The sequence below is a fragment of the Desmodus rotundus genome, chromosome 1, assembly GCF_022682495.2.
Source record: "Desmodus rotundus isolate HL8 chromosome 1, HLdesRot8A.1, whole genome shotgun sequence".
NCBI classification, from domain to species: domain Eukaryota; kingdom Metazoa; phylum Chordata; class Mammalia; order Chiroptera; family Phyllostomidae; genus Desmodus; species Desmodus rotundus.
The window spans coordinates 206,229,424-206,255,021 of record NC_071387.1 but is presented as its reverse complement, the minus strand read 5'-3'; the positions used below and the strand labels follow the sequence as shown (position 1 = coordinate 206,255,021).

The window sequence follows — 25,598 nt, the reverse complement described above, 5'->3', positions numbered from 1 at the left end:
TGTCACCCCTCCACCACTCCAGTATTTTCCCCTCCTTTGCTTTCCTTTTTTTTTTTTTTTCCTTCTCCCTGGCTTGTAAACCCCTTGCATACGGTTTCATCCATATCAATGCTTTGCATCCCATGTTACAGTGCGAGCCAGTGGCCTGGACAGCTTTGGGTGTGTAGCATCCAAAATAGATGGTTAATAGTGTGTGTATAAAAGTCTTCAGCAAATTCAACAGACTCCAAAGGGAGCCTGTTCTAATTTCGGATCGCCATGGAAGTCACCCTTCTCCCAGCATGCAGGCCAATTTCTTACAGCTTTGCCTTTTAGTGAAGTCGGAAAACCACAGATAAGCACCTTCTGAGAATGGATGCTGACTGTCTGGTGACTAAATCGTCATTCTGCCATTTTGCCCCAGGTTCAGTGTTCTGTTCCCAGTAACTCTCCCTGCAGGTTCATTTCACCTTTCTCTCAAATTGTTTTAGCACACGCAGCACGTACCAGCTACTTTGTCAATTGCCTTATCTCTTGCATTTGTCTGGACTCATAAGAGGAAGAAAGTGAAGATGATTGAGGAAGTCAAATAATGATTCCTCTTCTGTTTTAGTCATCATTTATTTCAAGGAAGATGAATACTAATTTAGAAGTCTTTAATATTTCCAGCTTCCAGAATGCTCCCTATATTACAAAGCATCTCTGTACAACCCTGCCAAATACACCTCCTTCAAATGAAACCCATACTTTCATTAATAGTGGTTATCAAGGGGGGAAAATGCACAATACACATGAATGCACACTCCAGGCTGACCAAATATAGACATGTGCGTATCTTTGTTAGAAAGATTTCGAGATGCCAACAGAAGTTAGAATTCCGTATAAGCTTACTTGTGTTCACATCTTTCCCTGATTGCCAAATTATTTTTATTATATGTAGAAGCTATTTACATATGTTAAATTGGTTGTCACTGTAATAATAACTAAATGCCAACCTTCTTTTTACAATTGGTTTCAAATTATATAGTGATACAGATATAAATATATTTCCATAGCCTACCATATTTTTCGGACTATAAGACACACCCCCCCCCAAATTTGGGAGGAAAATGGGGGTGTGTCTTACAGTCCAAAGGTAGATTACCTGGCTCACTGGGTGGGGGCGGAGGGCAGCATTGGAGCAGGGGTTTTTTTTTCCTATTTTCCTCCTCTAACACCTAGGTATTGCTTATGATCCGGCACATCTTATAGTCTGAACAATATGGTAAATAGCTTTGATGTTTTGATTAAATTATTAAAAGAAAAATTAAAATCCCACAACATGGGGAAAATGGTAATACATGGATGCTAAACTGCGTGCTATTTATGATGGATAGTGACCTATATTTAAAGACAATGCTATTAATAACTGTCATTACCATTGTAATAAAACAAACTATTAGGGGATTTTTTGGATATCTCTGCAGAAGGCTATGATTTCACAAATATGAAAAAAAAGTGCTAGGGATGCTTAATGAACAAAATTACAGAACTGCTTTAAAGCTGAAGTAAGAGAGATGGTAAAGGGCATATAATTAGGATGTTAAAAGCCAGAGGAAAAGCAGAAGAGGCCATGGAGCATTCAGGCCAACTGTGAAGGGGGGAGGGGCCGTTTGGCTGGAGTGATGGAGACAAGGGTTTTGAACTCCCAGGGAAGAAATCAAGCTAATGAGTCGCAATGCACAAGGGCTGACATGACAAGAAAGGTGTGAGGGAAATATAACCCAAGCCTTGGCATTCGACTGCTTGTTAAATGAGCTGAAATGAGAACCTGTGATCTAAAAGGAATCCCGCTGAAGTAATCGCAGCCAGGGCATCAGAGGAAGGAGAGCTTCGAGCGAGCTTCTGCTAGAGGCAGTGGGCTGGAGGGACGAAAAGTGTGGACTTGACTCAAAAGTGATCCCAAGTCCGGGCCTGGATCGCAAATGAGCTTTGGAGACACAGGGGTGGGTGCATTTGAGGCTCCACGCCGCCAGAGAATAGTATATTACTTGGGCCAGTTGTCATCAGGAACACAAGGATATTCACAATCCCTACCTCTTTGCTACATGGTAAAGATTTAATGAGGTCATTCCTTCATTCAACAGAAATTCAGTGAGTGCCTGCTTTGTGTCAGATACCACGCGACACTCAAATACACTGCTGAAAAACACGATGCCGGTCTGCTCTCACGGAGCCTTCTTCCACAGTGCCAAACACCAAGCAAGTAGACAAGCAGATGTGTGATGAAAATTTGGGGGTTCTGTAACAAAACAATTGGGAACTCTTCTGAGCCTCATGGCCGGAGAAGCCTTTGAAGTGGGAGGGAGGGAACCCCATGGGGCGAGTCTAATGTGTCCCCCAAAAGTATGGAAAAGGCATGCTGAGCCCAGGCAGGGTGAGAAGTTTGGTGAAGTTGGAGTTAATGCACGTAATAGCTTCATGGTGCTTGGTGCATCATAAGCCCTCATCAAGTGGACAGTGTAAAAAAAAAAAAAAACTATGATGCTTCCCCTTGTGTGAAGGGAAATCATTAGAAAAGCAACTAGATGATTTGACGAAGTGGGAATTAAAATATGGGAATTGAAGAAAGAGGCACGAATGAGGAATACACCTGGCATTTTTTTTTACAAAGGGAAATACTAGAACCTCTGAAATTACTGAAGATTTAGAATTGCAGTGTTTATAACGTTGTGAAGCTTTGAGAAAAAGCTGGTTCACTGAGAGATGAGCTGCAGATATTTGAAAATTGAAAGTAACTTGAGGAGCAAGGGAAGAGCTGAAAAGAAATAGAAGATAACAAATGTGTTCAAGGACTCAACTACAGAACAGAACAAAAGAAAGTAAAGAACAAAAATAGGGCCAAAACAGGTAACTGTTAGAGACTGGGAGAAGATGGATTATTTCATAAAAGGGAAAGTGACTCAGTTTTTAATTATTTCAAAACAAATCTAGTATTTCACGTTACGATATGGTTTTGAACCAGGATTATCACAGTTGCTCGGCTTTCAGTAAATTCTGCAGTTCAGTGTCTTGTTTCTCCCCCCATGACCGTGACCTTTTTGGCCCATGCCCTCCAAGAGTTTGCGATCCAGAGACAGAGGCAGGAGAATGTCACAGGGAGCTGGAAGGTAATATAAGGCCATTTATACCACATGACAAAGAAGCAAGGCAGGAAACCAGCAACCTGCAAGAGAGGGAGGGGTGAGCGACTTGAGGAGGGTCACACTGAGGATAAGGGACTAGACATAGATAGAAAGAGAGGAGCAAGCATATCCTTAAGGAAAGCACAGAACTTTATATGAGGTTTGCAGGAAACAACAGGCAGGCCAAAGGGCTGGAGTGGAATCGACAAACTAGTGGGAATGTTGTGAAACACAAAGCAAAATGCCCTGAAATGTGTTATCACGTGGGAGCGAAGCATGTAAATGTCCTGTGATTTGAGGACTTTTTTTTTTTGCTAAAATATTGGGTTAGCACGGTTTTCACTTAAAATCGGCCTTTATTTGTTTATTTTACTTTTTGAAGTACAGAGTAAACAAAGAGAAAGCAGAGGAATATTTGGGAAAAAATATAAACTACACTACAACTGACATAACCTAAAGACATTAAAATTGTAGTTTGATTGGAAAACAAAAACAGTTCTCATTTTATACCAGGAGTGTGAGACTAGTTGTTCTGACATGCAGCAAATGTCACTGTCCTCAGCATCCCTGCTTTGCTAAATGGTCACAACTTAAAGATTTAATAGGCCCCACTGCAGAAGTGAACCCATGGCATGTCCCTGGGGAGAGGTCTGCCCTTCACAGCAGGTCCCCAAGAAACTCCTGAGGCTTCAGAATTACCTGCTGCCCTTGGGTATTTTTCCTTGTCATTCCTGTTCTAACATGTCTAAGAGAAACAAGGAGACTAGAGCTCTTCATCTTGCAAAAAGAGGAAGCTTAACGAGTTCCTTTTAAAACAAAGTAGGGTCAAAACAAGACAGCCTGTATGCACCTGAGTCCACTGTCCAGACCTTGGGCTTTGGGGACAAACTTCTTGATGTAGAATCTAGGTTCCTATACTATGTGGCGTTGGACAAGCTACTCCCTGGGCCTCGATCTCTGCGACTGTTAAATGAGGATAATAATGTCACCCGCCCCATTGTTGGAAGGATGGGGTTCGTACATTTACAAATGAGGCTCTAAATGCAAAGGTCCCAGTAAAGGGCCTGGCCCATTTTAAGAGCTCAGAAATGTTAGCTCTCTTTACTGTTTTGTGCCGTGACTACTCTGTTGTTTTTCATTATGCCACGTGATAGAAGATATCTAAGCCATGGGATAATAAACAATTTAGACAGAAAATTGGTGTTCTATCACCTTATTTTATAGGTTACGAAGTGCTTGAATGCTCGCATCAATTGGTTGTCAGAGATGGATAAAGTAATCATTCTGTGTTTAGATGAGAAAATTGGGTTTTCCAGTTACGGTGCCAGCCTGCAGTTAACATTGTCAGTATCGTGATTCAGAATTCAAACCGAGGCCAGTCTTAGCTAGTGTGACCCTCTGCCCTGGTGTGCCTGGGACAGTCTCAGTGTGCACCCCTTGTTCCAATATATTATTAATGGCACGCTATTCATTCTCAAATGACCCATTACGAAGTCACCCGTGTCTTAGTCTGTCTGGCTTGTGTGAGGCACGAATCTAACCAGCTGGTTTCCTGGCAAATACTCACGTGTCTTCTCAACGTCCTCAGAATACCAGCTACATTCTTTTGCATGTCATGATTGTTCCCTGCCAACCCCCTCCTACCTCATTTCTTACAGTCCTCCCCACTACAGCCGTACTGAGCTCATTTTAGTTCCGGAACGTGCCCATTCCCTCAGCTGCGGCACTTGTGCACACCATTAAGTCTGGCTGGGGTGATGTTCCTGCCCTGGTCATCCATCCCCGGGACTCCCTCCTTTCAGGTGTCAGGTAGATGTCAGCTCTAGGAAGCCTTCCTGACCACTCTATTGTCCCAAAACCAGTGCTCCCTAACACCCTGTATCTAACATTTTAATACGATCTCACGTTTGATTCATTTGCCCAGGCCATTTCCTCACACACACAGAGAACTTGTTGAGGGGGGAGGGCTGGGTGTCCCCACTGACCTTTGCATGTAGCTCTTAACACAGTGTCTGGCATATAATGGCTCCTTTCTATGTATTTATCGGGTAAATTGCTCTTGGAAACTGCATCCTTGACAGAAGTCATTAAGACCCTCTTTGGTTTAGCCACCTGGCCTAGAAAGTATGATTAATACACTACCTACCTGAAAAACCATGGTTAAAGTCAATTAGGTTTCAACACTTTACTTCAGTTCTACGTCCTATAATTCTGAGAACTTAGAAAATAAGTGAGAGCCATCAATTACTTAAATGAATGTTAAGAAGTACTTCATCTCATACAAACTTGTGAGTGGAAATCGTGTGTAATCCTTGCAAGGGATTGTTTCCCATATTTCTCCAACTCGCCTGAGATTACTATTGGCTTTGTTCAGTGAGGATAAATGAGGACTGGACTCCATCCTAAGACTGAGGCTGGCTGTGAGATGGTTACGGATGGTTTCAGAGCTGCATTTGGGTTCCGGGGTAATTCAGTAACAACTAAGAAATGAGTGATTTTTGGTAATTCATGTAGAGAAGAAAAATGAGTTGCAAAGAGTAGGAGTAAATGGACATGGTTCGTAGTCTTGGCCGCATTGACGTATCTGCCGTGTGATCCTCGGCAGGTCTTTACTTTATCTTGCCCTTAGAGACTTAATCTATGAAATGAGTGTATGGAACTAAGTTATAATTCATATTTGTGTTCAATATGCTCATTTTCCATTTTCTAGATGAAGGACTGGATTCCAGGTGCACACTTATTATGAGATAACAACTGTAGCATGCTGAATAATAGCCACCCAGAGATACCAGCCCCTAATCCCTGGAGCCTGTAACTGTTAATCCATAGGAGAAAATTTTCACAGATGTGATCAAGTTATGGATCTTGAGATAAGGAGATCATCCTGCATTGTCCACATGGACATTAAATGGGATCACGTGTTCTTATTATAAGAGAGAGAGAGAAAATGGATAAACACATGGAGAAGGCAGAAAAGGATTTGACGATGGAGACAGAGAAAGGGAGATTTGTAGGCACAATGCTTTGGCTTTTAAGACAGATGAAGGAGCCCTGAGCCAAGGACTAGAGCTGCAGAAGCTGGCAGAGGAGAGAAGCAGTTTTTCCCTCTAGACCCAATGGGAGGAAATTGGCACATCTGTCGACTTGGTTTGGGCCCAGTGAAACTGATACTGGACTTTTGGCTTCCAGAACTGTGAGGGAATAAATTTCTATTGTTTTAAGACACCAATCTTTGGTCATTTGTTTTAGCAGCCACAGGGAACTAATATAGATTTTGATACTCAAAGTGGGGGGTGCTCCTGTGACAAAATATCTAAAGATATGGAGTGGCTTTGGAATTGGAAAATGGGTATAGGCTGAAAAAAGGTTGAGGCATGAGATAAAAAAATGCCTAAATTGCCTTCAACAGACTTCTGGTAGAAATATGGACGTTGAAGGCCCTCTGGTGAGGGCTTGGAAGGAAGAGAAGAGCACAGGAGAGAAAGCCCAGGTCACTTTAGAGAATACGTATATCTTCATAAACAGAATGTTGGTAGAAATGTAACTGTTGAAAGTGCTCCTGGTGGGAGTGTGTCGCTGGGAACTGGAGGGAAGGCAATCCCCGTCATAATGGGGCAGACACTTAGTTGAACTGGGCCGTACAGTTGCATGGAAAGCAGAGCTTGAAAGAGATGACCTTGGAAATTTAGCTGATGAGATTTCCAAGAAAAATGTTAAAGGTGGCCCAGTTTCTTCTTGATACTTATAGTAAAATGTGAGAGGAAAGAGGTGAAGTAAAGAAAGACGTGTTAAACAAAATAGAACCAACTCTTGATGATTTGTGAATTTCTCAGCCTATCCAGATTGCAAAAGAGGCTAAATTAGGAGGTTTACTCATCAGAAAGTGTGCTGTAAAGAGAAGGCCAAGGATGTGGCTGGATGGCCTTAGGCTAGTGCTGGAAGATTAGGCATAGGACTGATGGGTTCCCCCAGCCATCCCAACAAAGCTAGGAATAGGGATTATCAAAGAAAGATCTCAGGGGGATGATATACCCAGGAGACACACAAAGTTTTTCAGAATGTTATATCAGCAGAAACACTGCCAGTTTGGACCAAAAGAGACAGAGTTAGGACAAAATGCAAGAAAGCTCTCAGACTCCCAAAATTCTACCGACAGGAAATAAGCTGGTGAAACTATTCAGCTGCAAACACATGGAGTCTTCAAGCAAAAGGAAGGACCATGGTGACCACAAGGCCTTGGACACAGAGGGCAGAACCGCAGGTGCGGAGGCAGAAAACCTAACTGTAGGCCCAGGTGCCTCAAGCACAGCGCACTATTCCCAGGCCTCGGAACATAACTTAATTTTTCCTGCTGGAGTTTGAAATTGGTTGGGACTGGTAAGGCTTTCCTTCCTTCCTTGCTGCCTTTTCTGTAATGAGAATGTCTCTAATTGTTGTACTGTGCCTATCCCAGCTTTGTGCTTTGCAGCAGATACCTTATCGTTTAGTTTACAGACCCAGAATAAAGAAATTTTGCCTCAAGATGGGTTATAGCCAGAGTCTCACCCATATCTGATTTAGATTATTTAGGTGATGAGATTTGGGGTTTTTGAGCTGATGATATTTAAATGATTTTTGGACTAGAGCTTCTGCTATAATGGGTGGTAACTTTTGGGGGTGGGGTGAACTTAGTTTACATATGGGATGGATGTGAATTCTGGGATCTAGAAGGTGGGCTGAAATACGATGAATAATGGCCATTTGAAGATATCAGGTCCTAAACTCTGGAATTTGTGACTGTTATATGAGTATAGTAAATTTTTACTATATAAAACATGAAGTTTCACATATGTGATTAAATTAAGGATATTGAAATCAGGAGATTATCCTAGATTATCCAAATACCACCAGAAATGTCTTTACAACATAGAGACAGTGGAAGACTAGATGTACAGAGGGTAGAGGGTGATTTGATGATGGAAGCAGAGAGAGGGATCTGAAGATGCTATCTTGTTGGCTTTGAAGACAGAGGAGGAGTCCTGAGTGAAGGAATGTGGCCCAAGGACTGGTTGTCCCCTAGGGGCCCCGGCATCTTAATTTCAGTCCAGTGAACTTGGACTTCTGGCTTCCAGCACTGTGAAAGGAGGAGTCTCTACTGTTTTATGCCATCAATTTTGTGGTTGTTTTGTTACAGCAGCCACAGGAAACTAATACTGTAACCCATGACGGCTTTGTGTGGTCCAAATTAAGGATAATATGACAAAACAGTACTTAGCATAGAAAGTACTAAGCAGTGGCTCATTCACAGGTGTGAGTTCAAACACTTTATCCACCTCTTATCAATTGTGTGACTGAGATAGGTCTCTGAGCTTCTGAGCCTCCAGCTGATGAGTGAAGATTAGAATAATTTATGCAAAAATATCTAGCAAAGTATCAGGCTTGTAACGGAACCTCAAATTTTAGTTTGGTCTAAGTTGTTCAGTTTAGATGACTGTCTGTAAAACATTGTTTAAAAATATAGTACATTTGCAGAGTATATTTGCTGCTGGGCACTATGAGAACAAAGGAGTGACTTTGATGGTTTCGTGCAGAACCTGACTATATAAGTGGTCTGTTTTTTTCATTGGGTCATAAATTCAGTCTGCATTGAAGAGAGTTGTTCTCTTCCTCCTCATGCGTCCAAGAGCCACTCTCCTGAAGTCGCATGCTAAACCCATGAGAACCTTTCCAACCTAAAGGGGATCCTTTATAGTTAAGAGTGATAGAAGAGCCATTTAATAAATGGATAATTAGTACAATTAAAATGTGAGTGACCTTCCTGAAGTATTTCATTGTTTAACTCTGTTGGAGTTAGCGTACTTTGTTGCTTTCTTTGACGCCTGCACTATCTATCCTCTCTTATTATGGATAACATCCATGTAACATCCTACGTTTCATCGTCTTGTATCTAAAAATTCTTCCATAAAACTGCAACTCTCAAAATTTAGAATCATGACTATTTGTGTCACTTGAATTTTAAGGCCTGGAAAGAAAGCATGGTTCCAAAACTGGCTTTTCCTTCCACAGAAAATTAGCTTCTCACACTCAGAGTGGCTATTGAAGTTGTAGACAGTAAATGAATGTGTGGCATTGTCTTAGGGCAATGGGACTTTTTCCAGCTGAGGCTGACAGTGGCCTCTCCAAATGTTGTGTTATGAGCTCAGTCCTTTTCCTCTTTCACATTCATTGTAAACTGAGTTCTGGGGCTACAGTAATTTGAGAAGACAGGTTGTGGTGGTGATACAGGGAAAGCTGGATGCAATCAGGAAGAGCTCTCTGCTGCAAGGGGTGTGGTTACCAGGTCTGACCCAGGATTAGCTTGAGTGAGCTAGAGATGAGGGCTGATCTACCAGCCCTGGTGGAAGAAGAGTTCTCCTTAAATTCTCCAAGACCAGGCAAATAGTGTAGGTCCTTCCACATTGACAGGAGGCTTTTGAAACTTCTTAACAATGGAATGGCTATTGAGAGACAGTTGTGAGTTCCAGTTTGAGATCCATCCCCTACCCATTTCTCTAAATAAAAATAAGACTCCTCTAACAGGTACTTAGAAGAGAGGTTTGAAGCCAATGGAGAAAGAGGCCAGATTTTAAATAGCTGATAATACCCAGCACTAGGTATTTCTCAAATTTGGGTCTGTGGGCCACGTGATCAGAATAACTAGGGTGTTTGCTTAAAATACAAGTTATAAAGTCCTATTCCAGAAGTACTGCTCAGGGGAAGAGGGATGGGTAAGGGGGTGCATGCAAGGAAACCTGAGCTTTAATAAATACCCCAAGCATTTCTTAATCCCAACCAACCTCTAAGAAACAATAAAATTAAAGTTGACACTGTTAAGTGTGGATGTGATGGGACGAAAGGCCAAAGGTGTTCGGCAGAATGAATTTCTTACACAGAGTCCAGGTTCACAGATTTTCCATTCTTACACATATTGTGGCCAAGGAGAAACTGCCAGTACAAAGAGGAAGTCATTTTTGAAGTTAAAACATATGCTAATGTTTAAATACTTCTTGGTTGGTAGGAGATTTTCCAGTAAATCTGAGATTAGATCAGTTTTCAACTCACCATTGTAAACATGCTAAATCTGGGTGAGGGGTGGGAAGGCAAGGTACCTACTAAACCTGGCTGTTTGTCCCCATGTCAGAGAGCTCTCCTTCCACTATTTAGGAGGAAGAGCTTGGATGCTACACCGAATGACAATAGTGTAAACACACTCTCAGAGATTCGGGACTCCTCCCTATTTTTTGTAAAGCCACAGGAATTTGTGTGTAACCGCCTCTAACCCCAAGAGTGTTGGCCGGAGCCTGGCCCTCAACGTGACCACTCGAGTCTGTGGCACAGCTTCCAAAGCTGGACACGTGGAACAGGGAATATTGATGAGATTCCATCGTTTCCTTGGGAACGTTCTTTTGAACTCAAGCAGCCCTTTCACGTCTTATCTGTTACTGAGAGGAATTCCTCTGTATTGTGAGTTCTTTCCCTCAGCTGTGGAAATCTGTTTCAGTTCCTGTAAATGACCCTGTTGTCAGGTATTGAGACAAAATGGCCTGCAGGAAAGCTGCGGCCATGCCCACCTTGGGTGTCCCATGGGTAGGAAAGAAATGGGCCCCTCCTGGCACCCTGACATTTCCTTACACCTCCCAAAGACACCCAAGACTAGATGCACGGCCCTACAGGACAGGAAGTGTCTCCTGTCGAGTCATGGGGAATGTGACTCTGGAAACGTTAATAAAAATTAAAACACTTAGCACACCCTCTGATGCATCTTTATTTTTCCTCTATATGTTTTGTATACATATTTCTTCTTTGCACTGAAGGCTTCAAAGTCATTTAATAAGATTAACCAAGATCTGTTCTGCTGAGTTTAGCAGTATGTAACCACTGCCAGGGCCCCTTAATTTATTAGCCTGAAGTGGTTATTGCACCGGCCAACTGAAAGTGCTGTGACTGGGCTTTTCACAACCCAAAAAGACTCCGTGGGGTTTGAAATTATTTGTTATATCCTGTTGTGTGCTATGAGTATATGAGGCATCCGGCCAAAGGCATTTTGCCCTAATATTTCGTGCTCCAAAGAATACTTCAAATTATTTGAACTATTACAGAATCTGAAATTGAACACTACTTATTCTGTTCAACACAAAAAAGCCCATCCATCAATTGTCATATCGCTTTTCCTTCTGGTGACAGTGGTTATAGAATAAAAGCACACTGTTCTAGACTCTCCTAAAATCCCATGCCCTTAGTTAGCGACTGGCACTTGAATTGAATGAACAAAGTTTTCAACTAGTAACAGTGACATTTTGTGATGCACTGGAACGGGACACTAGAAAGAGAAAAATTAGAACTTTGGATAAGTTGTATTAATGAGTTCATTCTTATTTTATACTAAAAATGAAGCATTCAGTAATATTCCTACAATCTCTTAGAGTGACTACATAAAAATCCTTGTTTTTCTACGTTGATCATGGAAAACATTTTGAGGCAGTTCAGTTTTAATCAACATATGGCTTCTTCATGGGCCATTGTTTATCCTTTTGGATATTGGCAGATTCCACTGAATGAAGAAGTAGTTTTTTTTCTTAAACTGATATAAAAACAAGGATTGTTTTAGGCAGCATCGGATGATTGATTTAAACTGGTTAAACAGTCTCAGCTGTTTCAGTGCCGTCTTTATAATAGGATAAAATAATAATAGCTAATGGTATCAAATGCTTGGTTAGTTCTAAATAGTTCATACGTGTCCTCATTTCATCTCCAAACAGCACTAGGGTGTGAATGTCAGTGTCCTTCTAATTTATAGATGGGAAAATCTGAAGCCACTAAGTGACTGAAAATCTTAACTAAAGTCTTCCAGTTAATCAAGTGGCAGAGCTAGGATTTGAACCTGGTGAGAGTGACTTCAGTGACCATGCCATCAATCACTGTAATAGTGTGCCTTTCCATAAGATAAAATATAAACAAGCCTACTTTGAAATCCTTTAGTCAAGCAGAGGCAAACCGGACACTATGGTACATCAGCATATTAAATTGTATAGCTAGAAGAGCTTTGTGTAGTATCCTATGCCTTCTTTATTCAACCTCACCTACATACAGATGGAAGAATATCACTCCTTACCATTGACAAATTTGTACCTGCAGCTGCAAAAATCTGCCTCCTGATCATTTTGGTCTTGTCTCCCAATGACAAAAAAAACCCACGAAAAAACAGAGAGAGTGAGAAAATCTGTGCTTTTCCAGTAGTGACCTCTTAAAAGAGTGATAAACTGGACATATTTTCAAAATAAACTTTTTGTACATTTTTTTCAGCTTGAAATTCTTTAAGTCATTTATTTAATATCGAAGATAATACTTTCAACCCAATCACATATGAAGAAAAAATATTTATTCTGTTTTCTTGCGGTTTGGGAAATATTTGTCATGATGCCAAACTGCCCAAAGACATCCTCTTTCACGAAGAAAGCAAAATTTTGGGAGAGTTTACTTAGAATTGCTGATATTTTTCTTTTTATTTAATGTTCCCATAGTGCCCAAGTTCAACACCTGGAGTATTCTCTTTACTAGAGTCATTCTTACAAAACTCCTCCATCTACATGTAGCCATTTTTAAATCCAAAGGAAAACTTAAAAATGATCCAAATATCTAATCAAATGAAAGATTTATTTCTTCATCTTGGCAAATGCCTTTCCTAGTGAATTTCAACCAAACTAACCTAGAATTAACTTTTGGCATACCTCATGCTAATGGTAGATTTGCTTTCTACTTTTGAAGGCAAATTGATATTCACAAATCATACGTCACAAGCCACTAAAAGTGTCAGAATCCTACAGCAGGCCCATGGTGGCTTGTTAATCTCTCCTGTTTAAAGGAAACAGACTAATTCACTTAAATATAATGAAAGCCATACCTACTCCAGCCCAGTCTCTCAAGAGTGCCAGCCCATGCAAGTCCTGCCTTCTTTCTTCACCTCCTTTCCTGGCTCGGACAATTAAACATGAAGCGAAAAAGCAAGGATTCCCTTAATGTTGCCATGTCTGAGTTACTTCAGATGTCACATGTGTCCAAAATGTAGAAGACTTTTTTTCTTTTTTGCATTGAAAATATATATAAGTAGGGTATGCCTGCCCGCCTCTCACCATTGTTTTCAACAAAACATAAAAGATAAACCAGGATGTTAAATGGAGGGGCCAAATGTGTATATAACCTTTTGCCCTCACTATTCCAATTGGCTTCCATTAGGGGGAGGAAGAGAAAAATAAAATAGTACAACACAGGAAATAATAGATAGAGAGGTGTGAAAGTGAACTTTTACAGAGGATTGGCTAAAATCGACATACTATGATAGTGATGGAAGAGCAGTTTTCAAAAGGATCAAACCAAAGATGATTGGTATAATATTAACAGAAAGAGGAAAAAATTAATACATTTGCCCAGAAATTGTCCAACTGTGACAAATTGTCCCCAAGACACATTAATTTTAACATTTCTCATCTTGACGTTCATTTCTGTACTTTGAAGAGTCAAATCTCCGCTGCCTTCGTTGCCCACTGCACATGACCCACACACTTGGGCTAATAGTTCTGTAGCGAGTTTCCCCCGTCCCTGCACACGTTTCCTGTCTGGCAGCACTGTTTGTGGCTCTCCATGCTGAAGCTAACTGCCATGTGCGGATCTTGCCATCACATACCCTGAGCTGAAAACTTCCTAGGATGAAACAGGATTTTACTGTTGACCTGTGTCTTAATCAAGGCTCAGAGTCATGAGACTGAAAATCTGAGTGTTAGGATATTTAGGGGAAAACAATTTTCGCTGCAAGCATACTGCACATGTTAGTCATGGCCTGACAGAGCAGGAGTGTTGTGGAGCAATAAGGGGATTTTGAGTTTTCTTCTAAATGAATTTTTAAATAGCATTACAGAATCAGAATTTGTGAAGAAGAACAACAACCAAGAAAAGTTCTTCCCTCGGCAAATTACTTGAGAACTGAATTGACCCCCAGGAAAGGGCATAAAGAGACTGCAATGAGCTGATTGATTGAAGAACCCCAGAAGGTGTCAATGTCCAGGATCCTTCAAGACAACCTAACCTGCCAGGGCCTCTTGACAGCTAATCTCAGAGTATAAAGTCTCGGTAGAGGTTGTAGGTTTGGAAGGAGATTTCCCAGGTCATGTGGGTCAGCTCCACTCTTCCTCCAGAAACCACACTCTTTGTCATTTGAGATATCTCACACCCACACTGATATTTGACAATAATCATCACAATTGGAGAATCTACCATACTCAATAGCCAGTTCTAGTGTTTGGATATAATATCTAGATATATGCATATTTAAAATTTTAATTTAACCCTTCGGTTATCTAATTTCAGCTTATTTTGTATTGAATCCTCCTCATGAAAAATGAGTCTAAATATTCTGCTTAAAATCTTTTACATTTTTCATGTATTACTGTCTTAATTATTTTGTGAAGGCCATATTGCTTTCAGTGTAGAGGCTGTTCATCTTTGTTAAATTTAATCCTAAATATTTTACAGTGATGCTATCATTAATGGGATAGTTTTCTTCTTTTTCAGGTAGTTCGTTGTTAGTATTTAGAAATACAGCTGATTTTGTATCCTACAACTTTCCACTTTAAAACCATCTACAGAAAACCATCCACAGAGATTATATTGCTATATTGCTACCTTAATTTTCTCGAATCAAAGGGATTCATGTTATGATTGAATTCACCTGGACACTTCCTTTGGTTGGCAGGAATTTTACATACAGGACCTTATTTGGTTTTCCCAGCAGCTCTTTCGGTTAGGCAGGGCAGGTGGCAATGTCTTCATCACATATGTGCACACACTGATGATATTGCACTTAAACTAGAATCCTTTCCTCTGATGTCTAATCAGTAATATTGCTGCTGCGCTTACCGTATGTCTCCTAGATCAGGGTTTCTTAGCCACACATTGTGGGTATTTTAGATTGGATAATTCTTTGTTGCGGGTGGCTGGCCTGAGAACTGTGAGATGCTGAGCAGGATTCCTGGTCAAGTGCCACTACATACCAGTAATACCCTTTTCCCAGGTGCGACAACAACAAAAAGGTTACTGTCATAGGCCATGGGCTAGGTGATTGACAGTGTGATCGTGTATGGAGAATAACTATATCGACTTACTGTTAGGTATCACGAAATTCCCTAGACGTGACGTGTGTCTTCATATTAATGTGCAGAGGACTGTGGCATTGACACCTTCTTGATAACGAAGGTGCCCGTCCACTCAGGAAGGATATCATTCAGTACCTCCCCTTAATGCTGTGAAGGCCCTTAGTTTCCCATCATAAAGGAGTTTTCCATCTTTCCTACAGGAGGAGTCACAGAAAGAGATGTTCATGGGATTTTCTTTGCTTCTTTAAAGTTTAAATTGCAAAAGAAGAAATGTGACAGAGTTTAGAAGTCTCTTAGCCACCTAAGCCTTAGTCTGTGGCCCAGGTCTGCACCTGAAGTCTCTTTTTACAGTCTGAAGCTGTGAGCTTCTGAACAATTTCATGAATTCTACAGTATAACTCAAATATGAGGAAGTCGTGTTTATTACCAGGGGCTAATTTGTCGCCTCATTGCCCTCTGACCCAGGGCTACATGAGAGACCTGGGGAGTGGTGGGTACATGAGAGACCTGGGGAGACAAAGGAGAGGAGAAAAATATATCTGTGGAAACCAAGAAGATAACTAATGAGAACAAAAAGAATAATTAAAATTTCCAGTGGACCAAGACTGTTTACAAATTTAAGCGTGATTTCAAGTGGATATGTATAAAGTAACACTCTACCTTCTTTGTCAATGATAAATTTTCTAATGACATAGAAAAAATACCAGGTTGCCAAAAATTACTATCTTCATATTGTATTCATATTCATATTGTAATATTGTCTCATTAATCAGTGAAGAAAGATATTGCCAGTGATCTTATTGGAAAGTCACATTTGAACTGGACAAATCATTCACACTCTATTTTTACTTTTCTACAAACTTATCTTTTTTAGTAATTGTTGAGTATATAAGACAATTTGTGTGAAATTTTCTCAGTCCAAATTCTTACAGGAAATTTATAGCAGTCAAGCTTTATTTGAAATGTCTTTAAACCTTCCAATCTCTATGTTTTTTTGAAATCACTATTATTTTAAGAATATCTAATGGCTGAACCTTGCTGGGTCACCATAAGTAGTAATTTTATTTCCTTATGAAATTTTATTACTTCTATTTATCTAAGTTTCCTGATGACATTCACAATTAGATATTAAAATAAAATTATGTCTAATTAAGATACATCAGTTATTTTAATGCAAGTCTTCCCTTCAAGAGCCATTATCTTTTGTGTTTCAAATTGAAAATTATTAATAGGGTAGAAAATGATGGATATTTAGAAATCTGAGCAAGTGAAACACTACTTATTTATCACATGTAATTTTTGGTCAATTATATTCATCCATTGTTTTCCCCCACAATGAACTCCAGGAAAACTGATATTCTTGTAGAATAACTGAAAAAGTTACAGGGCATAATTATTCAGAAATGCATTCTTTGTTTAACAAACATAAATTTTTTATCCTCAACCAAGGACACCTTATTGAATTTTTAGAAAGAGGGGAAGGGAGGATGAGAGAGAGAGGAATCGATTGGTTGGCCTTTCATACTCGCCCTGACCAGGGACAGAACCCACAATCTAGGGACGTGCCCTGAATAGGAATCGAGCCCGTGACCTTTCGGTTTACAGGGCGATGATCCAACCAACTGAGCCACACTGGCCAGGGTGTTATTTAACAAATGTTTTCTGAGAACGTACTACATAACAGGCCATGTGGAATACTTTGGGGACAGCCAAATCAGTCACTGCTGTCTCCCACATGGGACTCTCAGTCTGCAACCAGAGACAGACACCTAAGCACAAAACCCTATAGAACAGCAAAACAACGAGAAGTGGAGACACAAACAGAGGGAAGAGTTTGGGGCAGGAATGCTCAGAGAAGAGGGATGTCAATTCAAGTTTCTCTGGGGTCAGGGAGGACCTCTTCAGCAGAGGAGAAAGAATACATAGACTACCTCCAAGAGTTCAGGTACCTTGTGGGCAGCGGGAGAGTAGCACCTATAAGGGCAGATTGGATGAAACAGTTTCTCATACTTAGGGGAGCAAAATACAATTTCCTTAGTATTTATTCTCTAGCACATAGCATTCATTGATACTCCGTGATACGTCTACATGGGAGAGAGAATAATGACAAAATGCGAAGGACCAAGCTACTGTAAATATGTCAATGCTGTCGGATTAGAGGAAATATAAAAATAGCTACTATGCTCTATGCTGTGTTATAGAAGCTTTACATATGTCTCAGCTAATTCTACCAAAAATATTATGAAACAGATGTATTTTTTTTTCATTTTTAAGCAGAACTGAGGGATAATCTATCAAAGTTGACAAAGACAGCGAGTAGCTATGAGGCCAAGCTAGGTCTTCAATCTCATCACTGCAGAATGTTGTCCCTCTTCTATGTGCATTGTCAGGTATAGTAAGAGTTTTAAGAGTATAGTCCCCTCAAGGGACCTTCAGAAATGGAAGTAGAAAGCATAAAGTCAAGGGATTTGTTTGGACAAAAGAAATACCGATCACTTTTCTAGTAAGGGAGCAGCTGAGAGAGTGGTAGCAGGTGACTTTGTGTGTATTTTTTGAGAGAGACTTTTTGCAAATGCACATGAAAGGAATGAGGAATGGTATCCAGGTACTTAGGAAATGGAAAGTATAAAACTGCTGAGCAGACAAATCAAAATCAGTGAAAAATGTCAAGTAAACTTACAGAAAATATCAAATGCAGATTTATTAAGTGCAATGTAATAATGAGTTTGTGAGGCACAAAGAATCTGTCGAAGTCCAACGTTTCTAAGTCTTGCCAGACTATCCAAGACAGGCTTCTCTCTCCTCCTTGGCTCAGCTCCTAAACAGAGCTATTATCTGGAGAGATAATTCCGGATGCTCTGACCCCTTCCAAATGCTTATTTGATGATCAGTCATCTGGAGTGGAACTCTTGCTCTCATTGGGTTTTCAGAATGATGCACCAAGCTTTGCTCTCCTAATTAACACTCTGGGTCATCTCCATGCACCCAGTAGTTCTTGAAGACTGTCAGAATTCTCAAATCTCTGACATTGCCTTTGGGGAGGAGAGGGATGGGTGCACCCCTTGAGTGGCCTTCAGATGCCTCAGCATTAAAATGGAAGTTTCTCATGAGTGTCTGAAAAGCCTCAGCTGTTATTTTCTCCAACTTAAAATTTTTTTGAACTCAGAAAGCAATAAACCACAAGCTAAAGAGACCCAGAGAGCTTCTGTGGGACAGCAGAAGCCGTTTTTTAGCTGAACTAGCAAACTCTTCATTGTCATCATTCCAGTCAGGATTTCAACACTGAGGAATAATCTTGACAAAGAGAGTCGCATCTGCAAGGCCATCTTTCCATTTAAGATTTTTATTATTGCCTGTGAGTACATGGAGTGCCTATTAACACAGACGTTTCAGGGCCCGTTGGTTTATGTTTTATATGGGTCAATGAGATAACTAGGCAATTATTCAGAAAACATTAGAAGTGTAAGGTGGAAAAAATTAGGAGTTTGTCCATGTTTTCATCAGCAGAAGTCCTCCATAGAAGATCCAAATCTTAAAATATCATTAGGACAGAGTATTTTCTAGATAAAGCCATGCCCTTAATATTGTTTGTCAATCATTCAGTTTGGGATGGAGCAGCCGGAGGCATCTTGCTCCTTTTAGTGGAAGTGATAGTGGTTGTTATCATGTGCTGCAAACCTTCATTCAGAACCTGTGGGCATGAGGTTCTAGCTCCCAAGTGTAAGAGTCTTACTGTCTCATTTAGGAGACAAGGTTGATAGTATAATAATAGGGATCTATAAAAATACCTAATTATTGATTGCATATAAAATGGTAGGTAAAATCAATGCAGAGGCAGGCATGAAGAAGCCAGGAAAAATTACACAATCAGGAGAAGTGGCTGAGACAGCAGGGAGTTCAAGATGGTGGCCACGGACGAAGATAAAAATGCGGCTAGTGTGTTCAGGGATCCAGGCCCAGGTGAGTGTGGCAGAATGAATGGTCGCCACAGAGAAGGGGCAGTGGAGGATCAGCAGGAAAAGCTAAAGAGGCATAGCAAAAGCCATCAGAAAATCTCAAATGTCAGAGAGTTCCATGAACACTTTAAATGCCTTACCCTTCAAAACTACTTTTCCTGATACAGCATATATTAAACACTTAAATAAAATCTGTTTTAATTAAAGATGATTCTTACATGGTTAAGATAATAGCATTTAATAGTGGAATAATAAATTCTCACATTTGGACTTCAAAATTCTCCAAATGTCATTATGAGCCCAGACATTGGATGGAGAGTGGTAGATGCAAAGCTTTCTGTAGTTTGCAGGACTAGGAGGATAGGAATGATTTGAAAGAGGAACCCTTAGGGTTCCTAAGGGTTACAGGTATTCTAAGAAGGTGATTCAGTTCAGGAAGATGGTATATTCTACCAGGGGTGTCCAACCTGTTGGTGTCTCTGGGCCACCCTGGAAGAAGAAAAGGTATCTTGGGCCACACACTAAATACACAATCACTAATGAAAACTGATGAGCGGAAAAAAAAAAAAAAAGGTTTTAAGTAAATTTACGATTTTGTGTTCAGCCACGTTCACAGCCATCCTGGGCCGCATGTGGCCCGTGGGCCACAGGGTGGACACCCCTGTTTAAACAATCACCAGGGTAAACATAGACCACACATTTTCAAGATGGACTCAAGTTTTCCCATCCAGCCAAATTAGACCAGCATTATTACCTAGCCAGCACGAGCTATCTGGGGCTCTAAGGGGCCATATGCAAATGCTGTTGTATAGGTGCACACTGAGAAGTCCAATGAACAGCACTCTCCCCTCTGATTCAGTCTGCAGGGTTGGCCCCAAAGATGTTATGTAATTCCAACTTCCCCTCTCCCCAGTGATGCGGAAGGCTGTGTGATTTCCCAGGCAAGCTGTACGATGACCAAATGCTCGGTAGAATAATTAAGGATTATGTTCCCTAGAAGATCCAGAACGTGTCCGTGTTTTTGAATACTCATGTGGTTCTTGCATTACTATCTTTCCAATGTGTGTCAACATAATTTTTCCTTGCAAAATCCCTTATGTAAAAATGTGCAGGTTCAGAACATTTCCTAAAGCAGAAAGAAAACTCTCAAATTAAAAGAGAAACTAAGAAAATAAGCACTCTGTGAGCTACTGTGGATGGTTCAAGAGAAATGCATGGTGGTACCCCACCTTCACAAGACGTTGACTTGTTCGGAGGCTTCCGCGGGGGTGTAAGACTGCGCAGAATCCACTGCTGGAAGGCCTTTGAGAGCGCTGCGGCTTGGAGGTTTGGGACTGTGAGTATTGCATCGCATTGAAAACAAATGCACCACAAAAGAAAAGAGTCCCTCTTGGAGAATATCATTCTGAAATCTTCTATTTTGGGAGGCTAATCCTATTCATTATATAATTCCATTTGTTTCCTTTCAAAATAGATACATCAATTTAAGATACAATGTACTAACTTTCAGTGTTGTCATGGGTAGAACATGTACCATTCAAACTGATGTGTGGAGATAATATGCACCACATGGTTTCTTATGTCTATATGTCTGGCTTTAATCACAGATCCTTCATGAAATGTTGCAATCCTGGGGTGAGCTAGCTGTGAGATTCTTCTGGGGCACAGGCTGGCCTGTGGATTATAGGTGGGACTGCATGACGAGGCTCCTGAGGTTAATTACGTCTGAGGGTTTGCAGTCCACCCACATCTGTTGACACTCCATGCACACTACATAAACAATCTGGAGGGAGTGAGCCCTTTATTAGCAGAGCAAGAAAGCAGCGAGCTGTCTGTGCTCCATAGCGTCCTTTTGTTTTTTAGAGCTTCTGACTCAGCCCTTCTGTTTGCTTAACGTATGCTTAGTCAAAGGTCTGCGTGGTAAGCCAAATCATTAAGAGCCAAGAAGATCAAGGCATGGAATACAAATCCTCTATGGAACAGAACAGTTCTCATTTTAAGTTTCTGGGCTCCAGCACAGCCATCCACGCTGCGTGCCCAGTGCTTACCCGGAACTTGGAAGTTCGTGTGTGGTGCTGGGAGTCTTTCTACCATGCAGAAGTTTTATAAAGAAAGCCAACAAGCACAGATGAAAGATCTCCCCGGAGTATATGGTCTGTGCCTTATCCATTGAAGCTTCTGCCGTGTAGAAGCCTCCTGATTCTCAATGAGTCACAATGCTCTTATCTGTAACTGTTTCAGTCTCGAACAAAGGAAGGGCAGAAACACACTGGGGCCCAATGGTCTAAGATGACCCAGAAATGCCTTTGCCTCCCATCAAGTCTCTGGACTTTGAAGTTACTGAGTCTCTGAAATTGCCCAGCCTCTGAACTGCACCAGCTCCACTTTTCCTCACATGGGCTCTGCCTCGTCATCATATGATTTAGTGGGTATGGTAAATTCTGAAGGAGATAGAAGAATATGAGCAATTCCTACAGGGCCTCCTAAGTACCTCTGTGGCAGAAAAGATTACAAAGCTTTAGGGTCCAAATAACCTTACACGTGAAAATGCACCATACTTAGCCATAGAGAGAAACCTACAGTCGCCAAGAAGTTGAGAAGGCAGGAGAATTTTGCTCCACATTGCCATCTTTGTCATTAAACTCCTCAAGCACCTTACAAAGAGAGGCAAAACAGCATAAAAGACAACGGATGTAACACTGACTTTGAATCCTGGCTTCACCATTGAACAGGGCAGGAGACCTCCGGCAGGTCACCGAACTCAGATGCTTTTTATTTCTCAGCAAAATAGATACTAATAGCATCTCACTCATAGAGCCATTAGATGGCTAATTCATATAAGTGTTAAACAAAATTTCTACTGGAAATTCTCCAGTACATCCTTTTCTCTGATATCAAGTTCACTGTTAGTCCCTTACATATAGATCAATTTTTGTACCTGTAAACTAATGAGAAAATAAATGCACACTGTGTCCAAGATTATCTGTTTCCTACCCTGGCACTGCCAAGCTATGTGATTGGATGTTTTCAGGTTCAGGTTCCCTCCGCAGGAAAATGAGGAGGTTGAGGTAGATCGCTACCTTGGCCCCTTTTAGATCTAACATGCAGTTACTTCGACTTGAGTTTTATGGGTGCCAAGGCCAAATAACTCATCGTGTTTCCAAATTGCATTAGAATTTATTTTTTCTTTATTTTTTTAAGTTTTCAATTACAGTTAACATTCTATATTATATTAGATCCAGGTGGATAACTGAGTGGTTAGACATTTATATAATCAATTAGAATGTTTGTTTTTCAATAAAATCTTGGGAAATTATAGGTAGTGTTAGTGATCTAAATGGCATCCCTCACCTATGTATGCATATTTTTTGTAACAGATTTTTTTTTCTAAAAGTTTTGGCCGTTGGAGCAGGAAGAAGTGAAACATTAGATTTCGGAAAGTCAAGTATGTTGCGGGGAAAAGGTTACCAGGTCACCTGGTTAGTCTGAAGTGTGTAATTCTCTTCTCTCTCACCTCATTCTTGCTTCTTCAGAGCAGCGGTTGAGTAATACCGCCTCAGTGTGATAAGGGCCTCTTGCCTTTCTAACAACTAAAACCATCCTGGACACCTTTCCATGGACACTCCCTCCATTTAAAGCATCAGAGAGCTTTAGAACTGCTTTTAAAAATAGCAGATAAATTAATGATTTTCTTGAGAAATACTTTTCACCAAAGAGTTTGACTGAAAAGCCGTTGACAGTGCCGTATCAGATCCTTACAGGGAGTAAAGATAGGGAGCATTTCTGCATTCAGACGATATCCCTGAGACGCAGAGACTAGAAAAGGAACAGACACGAACTCCAGTGCATTTGGCTGCCAGTAAAAGAGCTCATTTTGTTTACATTAGTGCTCTCCAAAGAGACAAGACGAGATTGTCATTATCCAAATGTTGTCCAGTGTTTTCCAACCGAGTTCCTGAACTAAAATAAGAGATTGCCAAAAAGCATGTTTACAACATTGAATGCATTGTGTAACAAAGTGTTAGGTAGATTGCTAATAAAATTACTTCTTTTAGACTTAAATCTCAGTTGAATTTGGGTCTAATTCTCTTCCCCAAAGAGGACAAAGAGAGTTGGCTTTTTGATAAACTGAAACATACCCAACTTTTTGTTAATAATAGGGGGCGAGATCCCTTTTCCAGATATTGCCCTTGGGAACCACTCTCTTTCAGTGGAAGAAGTTGGCCAATCTCAACTGAATTGCTAATGGTCATTATCTAATTGATTTTGATTCTCAAGATTTGTTAAAACTAAGTTGGCAAAGAATATTTTTTATTGTCCCTATTGGCTCTATTGGTGACCTATGAAGGCTGAGCTGCAATAGAGTTGGTGCAAGTTTAGGAATGGAACTGAAATTCAATCCTTAGATTCTCATCATTGATTTCCTAGGGGAAATTGTAACAACTTCACCTCCCACCCTCTCCTGACACAGAGAATTGTCTGATCAGCATTCCCTTGTTAAAGCATTAGTGGACCAAGCCTCTTGGGAAAGGCAATGATGTGTTTTGAGTTTTTGGCCCAAAGTACCACTTAAGATAATTTATCTCAATTTATTCTACTTACAAATGCAGATTAGGAAAACTGAATCATGATGCTTTAAATGTAAGTGAGCCCTACTCCCATAACATCCATGCAGAGTTGCGCATAAGAAGTCTTTTATGCTACATTGTAGTTACTGTTATTATTGTAGTGTTGCTAAAGCACTGTAGGATAAAATAGGCCCCTGGATTGTCCTTGTTTTCATGACACCTTTGTACACTAACACCTAATTAGTCACACTTTGTTGTGAGTTCAGGAATCCGAGATGCTTGTTAGTTAGCTACTTTCTTAGGAAGTGGTTCCATTTTAATGCTGATTGTAACTATAGAGAGCAGGATACACCCACACTGTGGAGTTCTCAACAAACTTCCTTTTCCACTGGAGTCCATTCATAGCAAATCCCGATGCACTGTGTTCTCTTTCTGTTCATTCTTGAATCATGTCCCCAACAAAGACATGGTTATCCAAAGTAGAACAGGAATACACTTTGACTTCTCTATAAATAACCACTCTGGAAGAGCATTTGTAGTATTAGGTGGGGCCACGTGCCTCAGAGTTTTCTTTTTTAAATATCAGGCCTTTGAAGAGCCTGGGGGACAATGGCTCTGCTTCCTAAATCAATCGTCGTCTTTCCTACCCCATCTTTGCCACTCCAAGGACAAGTCAAATCATGTTCTTGTCAGTCCTAGCTTCCTTTTCCTGTGATGGTGGCTACACTGCTGCCCTCTCTGACCCATCATCGCCTGGGGACCGGGTACATGCAAAGAGGATGCCATTACTGCCTCTTTCGGGTCGAAGTTTACATCCACCCTCCTAGCCAGATAGAAAGCCTAATGAATGGAAAAGGCAACTGCTATTGCAACAGTGAATCATGAAAGCTAATAAAACCAAGACCCGACCCAAGCCGCATCTGGGAGTGAGGTTTTAAGGAGCAGAAAGGAATGTGCACTAATTATCAGACTGTTAATATGTTACATGTGTTTTGGAGAGGAGATAGTGTGACTCAGGGCAGGCAGTAGCTGAACCAGTAGTCCTGGGTTTTATCCACCGCAGATTTAGTAGAAAAGCAGCAGCTGCATCATAACTTTTCTAATGGAACAAATTCCCATGCGTTCCCATACATGACCTGGTGCCGCAACCGAGCATCCCCACCACTCTCAGCAGTTTTAACATTTATAAGGAGACTGGGGTCTATGTAGACACCTTCTGAACAGGATGGAAAGACTGGGTATATCCATTAGGTGATGTTTATGGCTCTGTTGGACAATAAACAAAATTTGAGGGCTCTTATGGTCCTCAGATGTGCTTAGAATTAAGAGTAAATTGATTATTTAACTTTAAAAAGCCAATGTAATTGGCTAGGAGGGTGAGGTAGTTGAAGAGTCAGGGAAAGATACATTAAATATAACACAGATTATATTATATTAATGCTTAATAAGCACTTCTACTCAAAAATATACCTTTTTTTTAGCTGGCCTGCAGAATGCCAATAATTACAACATTAAGGCAACATATGCAACTGTATTAGGCAAAAACATGTTAGTAAGAACTGAGAACATGGACATTTAACATGCCACCAATTTTTTAATTTCTATTTAAGAGGTTTACTTGAAAAGAAGATTTCAATGTTACTAGAGATGCAATTTAAAAATCCATGTTCTTTTTTAAGCAGTCTATTTCCTTGTATTCTCCTCAGAAAAGGGAACTTTCTAACTTTCAAAAGGCAAGGTAGATCTTACTCTGCTTCAGTTAAACTA

The 25,598-nt window shown here is 40.5% G+C and overlaps 1 protein-coding gene across 1 annotated transcript in view; it reads left to right on the top strand.

Moving 5' to 3' along the window:
• FGF10 (fibroblast growth factor 10) overlaps positions 1-25,598 on the top strand; it is an 80,473-nt gene that overhangs the window by 8,346 nt on the left and 46,529 nt on the right. The gene's annotated exons all lie outside the window — the stretch shown is intronic.